Source organism: Aphelocoma coerulescens, unplaced genomic scaffold (assembly GCF_041296385.1).
Source record: "Aphelocoma coerulescens isolate FSJ_1873_10779 unplaced genomic scaffold, UR_Acoe_1.0 HiC_scaffold_63, whole genome shotgun sequence".
NCBI lineage: Eukaryota > Metazoa > Chordata > Aves > Passeriformes > Corvidae > Aphelocoma > Aphelocoma coerulescens.
The window spans coordinates 2,600,001-2,607,500 of NW_027183981.1; positions in this window are offsets into that span (position 1 = coordinate 2,600,001).

A 7,500-nucleotide genomic window follows, 5' to 3' on the forward strand; every position below is an offset into this window, starting at 1 on the left:
TAGACCGACTCTCCCCGGCCGGACTTGGGCGCCACCGCCCGTAGGCGCGTCATGCTCGGCGCTCGCGGGGTGCGTGGCGAGGAGGGAAGCGCGTGGTGTCCCGTCCCCTGGCCACCCTTCCCAGGCGGGGGGCGGGTAGACCGACTCTCCCCGGCCGGACTTGGGCGCCTGGCGCTTAGCGGCGGGGTAGACCTGGTGTCTTGGCCGGGCCCCGCCAGCCCGGCGCTAGGCGGCGGGGTAGACCTGGTGTCTTGGCCGGGCCCCGCCAGCCCGGCGCTAGGCGGCGGGGTAGACCTGGTGTCTTGGCCGGGCCCCGCCAGCCGGGCGCTAGGCGGCGGGGTAGACCTGGTGTCTTCGCCTGCGCCCTGCAAGCCTGTTGGCGCAGCGGGGAAGACCTGCTGTTCTCGCCTGGCCCGGCCAGCCGGGCGCTCAGCGGCGGGGTACACCTGCTGCCCCTGTCCGGCCGTGCCAGCCTGACCTTTAGCGGCGGGGTAGACCTGGTGTCTCGGCCGGGCCCCGCCAGCCCGGCGCTAGGCGGCGGGGTAGACCTGGTGTCTTGGCCGGGCCCCGCCAGCCGGGCGCTAGGCGGCGGGGTAGACCTGGTGTCTTCGCCTGCGCCCTGCAAGCCTGTTGGCGCAGCGGGGAAGACCTGCTGTTCTCGCCTGGCCCGGCCAGCCGGGCGCTCAGCGGCGGGGTACACCTGCTACCCCTGTCCGGCCGTGCCAGCCTGACCTTTAGCGGCGGGGTAGACCTGGTGTCTTGGCCGGGCCCCGCCCGGCCGGGTGCTAGGCGCCGGGGTAGACCTGGTTGCTTCGCCTGGCCCCGCCCAGCTTAACGCTTACCGCCGGGGTAGACCTGTTAACTTCGCCCGGCTCCGCCCGGCCGGGCGCTTAGCGCCGGGCGACGCCGGTTGGCTTCGCCCGGCCCCGCCCGGCCCAATGCTTAGCGCCGGAGGATGCCTCTTGGCTTCGCCGGGCCCCGCCCGGCCGGGCGCTTAGCGCCGGGGGACGCCCCTTGGCTTCACCCGGCCCCGCCCGGCCGGGCGCTTAGCGCCGGGCCACGCCGGTTGGCTTCGCCCGGCTCCGCCCGGCCTAACGCTTAGCGCCGGGGGACGCCCCTTGGCTTCACCCGGCCCCGCCCGGCCGGGCGCTCAGCGCCGGGCCACGCCGGTTGGCTTCGCCCGGCCCCGCTCGGCCTAACGCTTAGCGCCGGGGTAGACCTGGTTGCTTCGCCCGGCCCCGCCCGGCTGGGCGCTTAGCGCCGGGGGACGCCCCTTGGCTTCACCCGGCCCCGCCCGGCCGGGCGCTCAGCGCCGGGCCACGCCGGTTGGCTTCGCCCGGCCCCGCTCGGCCTAACGCTTAGCGCCGGGGTGGACCTGGTTGCTTCGCCCGGCCCCGCCCGGCTGGGCGCTCAGCGCCGGGGGACGCCCCTTGGCTTCACCCGGCCCCGCCCGGCCTAACGCTTAGCGCCGGGGGACGCCCCTTGGCTTCACCCGGCCCCGCCCGGCCGGGCGCGCAGCGCCGGGCCACGCCGGTTGGCTTCGCCCGGCCCCGCCCGGCCTAACGCTTAGCGCCGGGGTAGACCTGGTTGCTTCGCCCGGCCCCGCCCGGCTGGGCGCTCAGCGCCGGGGGACGCCCCTTGGCTTCACCCGGCCCCGCCCGGCCTAACGCTTAGCGCCGGGGGACGCCCCTTGGCTTCACCCGGCCCCGCCCGGCCGGGCGCGCAGCGCCGGGCCACGCTGGTTGGCTTCGCCCGGCCCCGCTCGGCCTAACGCTTAGCGCCGGGGTAGACCTGGTTGCTTCGCCCGGTTCCGCCCGGCTGGGCGCTTAGCGCCGGCGGACACCTGTTGGCTTCTCCGGCTCCGCCCAGCCGGGTGCTTAACGCCGGCCGACGCTTGTTGGCTTTGCCAGGCCCCGCCCGGCCGGGCGCTTAGCGCCGGGCCACGCCTCTTGGCTTCGCCATGCCCCGCCCGGCTGGGCGCTTAGCACCGGGCGACGCCTGTTGGCTTCCCCCGTCCGGCCCTATGGGTTTGCCGTGTAGCTCTGGGCAGACCTCCTTCTCCAGGCCCCGCTTGGAACCCTAGTCACATGAGCGGCCCGTAGATTTGTTTCCTTTGTAGATTTCTCCTCCTGGAGCTCGGGGCCTGCCCCCTGCCCACCTCCCCTCCCCCCCACCCCCCCAATGTGGGTGGACCCGGCCTCCCCTCCTGGTGCTGGGGAGACCAGGTCTCGTCGATCGGACCCGCAGCCCCGGGACCCAGTCCAGGCCCGCGAGCACGTCTTGGGCGGCCAGCCCGCACGTCTGGCAGCCCCGCACGCACCCGCCACACACGGCAGCTCGCACGCGCTGGTCCCCCCCTCCCCCCCCCCCGCCCCGAAAGCTGGGACGTGAAGGCGAGTGACTTTCGGTCCCAGACGGCGGCGTCCCTTCTGGCTCCATGCCTGAGCGGCCGTCAGCGTCACCCCCTGCCGCGCGCTTCCCCAGCTCCAGCCCGCCCTGTCGCCACCCTGCCTGCAGCCCGCTCCCCATGCCACTGCCGGAGAGGGAAGGAGGGACTCTTTAGGAGCCGGCGGCGTTCCCGCCGCCTCCGTGCCAAAACGGCCAGCAGCATCCGCTCTCTAAGCCCGGCTCCCGGCCCTCGAAAGCCTGCCGTGCCCTTGCCCCACCTCCCACCTTGATTTCTGCATCTCTCACTCCCTCATCCGCCCGCCTCGCTTCCGTCCTGCCGCAGGCTTGACCGGGGCTGGGGGTAGGCAGGAAGGAACGCCATCGAACCGAGAGGCTCAGAGCGACCTGAACAGGATGCTTCTTCAAAAAGAGACAGTGCCAAGCATCCCGCCACCACCTCCAGACTGTCGCTGGCCCTACTTCTGCACCAGGCTCTCGGCCTGCTCGCCGAACACCCTGGCTGCCTCGGCACCCAAGTCCTCGCCCCCCTGCTGCTGCCGTCGCCGCCGTCCGAACTGGCTGATGGGACCCTGGGCAGGGGCGAGAAAAGTCTGAGGGTGGCGCCAGGGAGGCAGATGGTGGAGAGCAGGAGTGCCCCCAACCCTCGAGAGACAGGGCGACGGGAGGGAGGGGGACGGAGCGCATCTGCGGCAAGTGTGCGCGTCCATGCGCAGGCGTGCCTATGTCTGTGTGTGTCTGTCTGTGTCGATGAGTGTGCAGCTGTGGCCGTCCGCGGCAAAAAGAGAGGGGGGCGGCGGGGCTGTGAGTGGGTCTGAGAGTCCCTGTGTCTGCCTATCTCTCCGTGTGAACATGGGCCGGGGGCCGCCCGCTCCCTGCCAGCATCGGGCGCCTCGGCGCGGCGCCCCCGCGGCCCGCCGGAGCGGCGGCGGGGGCCGGGGACCTCGGCGGACCCTGAAAGAACCGGCCCGAAGGCGGCCGCCCGGCCCCGGCCCCGGCCCCGGCCCCGGCCGCCGGCCCCGGCCCCGGCCCCGGCCCCGGCCGCCGGCCCCGGCCCCGGCCCGGGCCCCCGCCCCGGCCCTCGCCGGCGGGCGGGGCTCGTCCCGCCGGGGCTCGCCCGCTGCCTGCCGGCCTCGGGCACCGGGGCGCGGCGCCCCCGCGGCCCCCCGAAGCGGCGGCGGGAGACGGGGACCTCGGCGGACCCCGAAAGAACCGGCCCGAAGGCGGCCGCCCGGTCCCCCCGGCCTCGGCCCCGGCCCCTCCTGGTGGGCGGGGCCAGTCGCGCCGGCGGCCATCGGCTTCGTTCCCTGTTCCTATGCACCTGCTTCCCCTCCCCGCTGTCTCCCTAGAGGTGCTCTGCTCTGGTGGGGCTGGGCGTGGTGCCCGGGGTGGGGTGGGGAGGGGCGTCCGTTTTGGTGCGTCAATGTGTGTGGGCTGGCCGAGCTAAGGGCACACGATCCTCCCGAGCGTGGCCGGCTGTGGTGTGGGCGCCCAAGAAAACGGAGTAAAATTCGCAAAGAATTTTTTTTTTCCCCAGGAAACTTCCTTGTTCCTAGCAGAAGAAAGATGTACTCGTTCAAAAATTAAAGGTTGAGTTTTGTCGAAAATACGTATTGGTCTTGAAACCGGGTTCTCAGGCGGGACAGGGCTGCTAGAGCCATACGGTTCCGGGGCGTTCCGGGGCTGTGGGGTTCCCCCGGCTCAGGGATGGCAGGAGGATGCCTTGTCTCCGGGGTCGGCTGCGGCCACCAGCGGTTGCCGGAGCCGTCAGCGTACTGTCCCGGCAGCGTCCGGCCAGAGGGCGAACAGGTCTACCCGGATCCGGGCTCGGCCGCGGCCGCCGGCCGTGCCACGAAACCGCCCGCGTGGCTCCCCTGGCGGCGCCCGGTCTCGGCGTGAACAGGTCTACCCGGCCCGGGGACGGCTCCGGGCGGACAGGTCTACCCGGATCCGGGCCCGGCCGCGGCCGCCGCCCGGCCCTCGCCGGCGGGCGGGGCTCGTCCCGCCGGGGCTCGCCCGCTGCCTGCCGGCCTCGGGCACCTGGGCGCGGCGCCCCCGCGGCCCCCCGAAGCGGCGGCGGGAGACGGGGACCTCGGCGGACCCCGAAAGAACCGGCCCGAAGGCGGCCGCCCGGTCCCCCCGGCCTCGGCCCCGGCCCCTCCTGGTGGGCGGGGCCAGTCGCGCCGGCGGCCATCGGCTTCGTTCCCTGTTCCTATGCACCTGCTTCCCCTCCCCGCTGTCTCCCTAGAGGTGCTCTGCTCTGGTGGGGCTGGGCGTGGTGCCCGGGGTGGGGTGGGGAGGGGCGTCCGTTTTGGTGCGTCAATGTGTGTGGGCTGGCCGAGCTAAGGGCACACGATCCTCCCGAGCGTGGCCGGCTGTGGTGTGGGCGCCCAAGAAAACGGAGTAAAATTCGCAAAGAATTTTTTTTTTCCCCAGGAAACTTCCTTGTTCCTAGCAGAAGAAAGATGTACTCGTTCAAAAATTAAAGGTTGAGTTTTGTCGAAAATACGTATTGGTCTTGAAACCGGGTTCTCAGGCGGGACAGGGCTGCTAGAGCCATACGGTTCCGGGGCGTTCCGGGGCTGTGGGGTTCCCCCGGCTCAGGGATGGCAGGAGGATGCCTTGTCTCCGGGGTCGGCTGCGGCCACCAGCGGTTGCCGGAGCCGTCAGCGTACTGTCCCGGCAGCGTCCGGCCAGAGGGCGAACAGGTCTACCCGGATCCGGGCTCGGCCGCGGCCGCCGGCCGTGCCACGAAACCGCCCGCGTGGCTCCCCTGGCGGCGCCCGGTCTCGGCGTGAACAGGTCTACCCGGCCCGGGGACGGCTCCGGGCGGACAGGTCTACCCGGATCCGGGCCCGGCCCCGGCCGCCGCCCGGCCCTCGCCGGCGGGCGGGGCTCGTCCCGCCGGGGCTCGCCCGCTGCCTGCCGGCCTCGGGCACCTGGGCGCGGCGCCCCCGCGGCCCCCCGAAGCGGCGGCGGGAGACGGGGACCTCGGCGGACCCCGAAAGAACCGGCCCGAAGGCGGCCGCCCGGTCCCCCCGGCCTCGGCCCCGGCCCCTCCTGGTGGGCGGGGCCAGTCGCGCCGGCGGCCATCGGCTTCGTTCCCTGTTCCTATGCACCTGCTTCCCCTCCCCGCTGTCTCCCTAGAGGTGCTCTGCTCTGGTGGGGCTGGGCGTGGTGCCCGGGGTGGGGTGGGGAGGGGCGTCCGTTTTGGTGCGTCAATGTGTGTGGGCTGGCCGAGCTAAGGGCACACGATCCTCCCGAGCGTGGCCGGCTGTGGTGTGGGCGCCCAAGAAAACGGAGTAAAATTCGCAAAGAATTTTTTTTTTCCCCAGGAAACTTCCTTGTTCCTAGCAGAAGAAAGATGTACTCGTTCAAAAATTAAAGGTTGAGTTTTGTCGAAAATACGTATTGGTCTTGAAACCGGGTTCTCAGGCGGGACAGGGCTGCTAGAGCCATACGGTTCCGGGGCGTTCCGGGGCTGTGGGGTTCCCCCGGCTCAGGGATGGCAGGAGGATGCCTTGTCTCCGGGGTCGGCTGCGGCCACCAGCGGTTGCCGGAGCCGTCAGCGTACTGTCCCGGCAGCGTCCGGCCAGAGGGCGAACAGGTCTACCCGGATCCGGGCTCGGCCGCGGCCGCCGGCCGTGCCACGAAACTGCCCGCGTGGCTCCCCTGGCGGCGCCCGGTCTCGGCGTGAACAGGTCTACCCGGCCCGGGGAAGGCTCCGGGCGGACAGGTCTACCCGGATCCGGGCCCGGCCGCGGCCGCCGGCCGCGCCCCGAAACCGTCGGCGTGGCGCCGCGGTGGTGCCCGGTCGCGGGGCGAACAGGTCTACCCAGCTCCGGCGGGACTTAGGCAAATTTCGGCAGGGGCCGGGTAGACCTGTTGCCCCACCCGTCCTGGAAGTTCACCAAGGGGTCGCTGTTTCTGGCTGCCTCCAGTTGCGTCATGGTAGGAGGCGGCGTGCGCCAGCGCACCGCCCCGGTCAAGTACGATTGGTTCTCTTGGAGGCGTCCGGGGCCTTGGACTCGTCTGTCCGTATTATGGGAGCGGGTGATGGGCCGTGTCCCCGCAGGCTGGCGGTGCCTGTGTCGAAGGTCGAGAGCGGCGGCCGCGCGCGCGGTTGCCAGAACGAAGAGTGTCGAATAAGCGGGATATGAGTCGCGTGGCTTTTATCCTGGTTTCACAGCCCCAGTTGATGGGAAAGGCCGAAAAAGAGAGAGACTGTGTGAGCCGCTTGTCGGCCTAGGTGGGGTGGCGAGAGACCCGTGAGTGTATCCTCCCTCCGACCCTGGCGGCTGCCGACTCCGTGCAGGGGGGCCGCAGGGGAAAGTCCGGTGGTGGCCGAGGCGGCGGCGCCTCGTTCCTTTTCTGCCCGGCCTTAAGCCGGTGCCCGCTCGGCGGGCTCGGTTTTCGGCTGTCAGTCTGGTGCGGTGGCTGGCAGCCGGTGGGGTGGACGCGGCCGGGGCGCGCTCTGTTTCGCGGAGCCCCGACGGGGCTTTTCCCGGCCCTTCCCTGAGAGCTCCGAGGATGGGCCCAGTTGGCCGAGGTGGCGGCGCCCCGTTCCCGGCTCCCGACCTGTGCTTGGTGTGTCGGCGGTGCCACGGGGACGCTCCGGTGGGGCGTGCGGCCTTGCCTCCGGCCTCGCCCGGTTGGCCGAGGGGCTCGGTGACGGGAGTCGCCCGATGTTGTGGCGGGGCGGCGGCGCCTCGCCCCCCCCCCCGCTGTGTGTTGAAGTCGTCCCCCTTCCTCGGCCCTAAGCTGGGGAACCCGCGTAGCGGGCGGGAAGGTCTCAGGGGCGGCGGCCGGCCTGCGGTGGCCGGCTGCCGAGAGCGGACCGGAAGCCCGACAAGAGAGAGCCCTGTGAGAATGCTTGCCGGCGAGGCGGCGGCGCCTCGCCCTTCCTTGTTTTCGGCCGGCATCGACTGAGCCGCGACGCTGGGGCGGCCCGTGGTGTCGGGCCTGTCCCGGCTGCCGTGGTTGCCGGTGGGCTGGGTTGCGAGAAGGTCCGCTGTTTCAGGCGTGTGTGCCGGCTTGTGCGGTTGCACTGGGGGGGTGCCTGCCCCGGCCTTACGCTGTTTGTTTTTTTTTTTT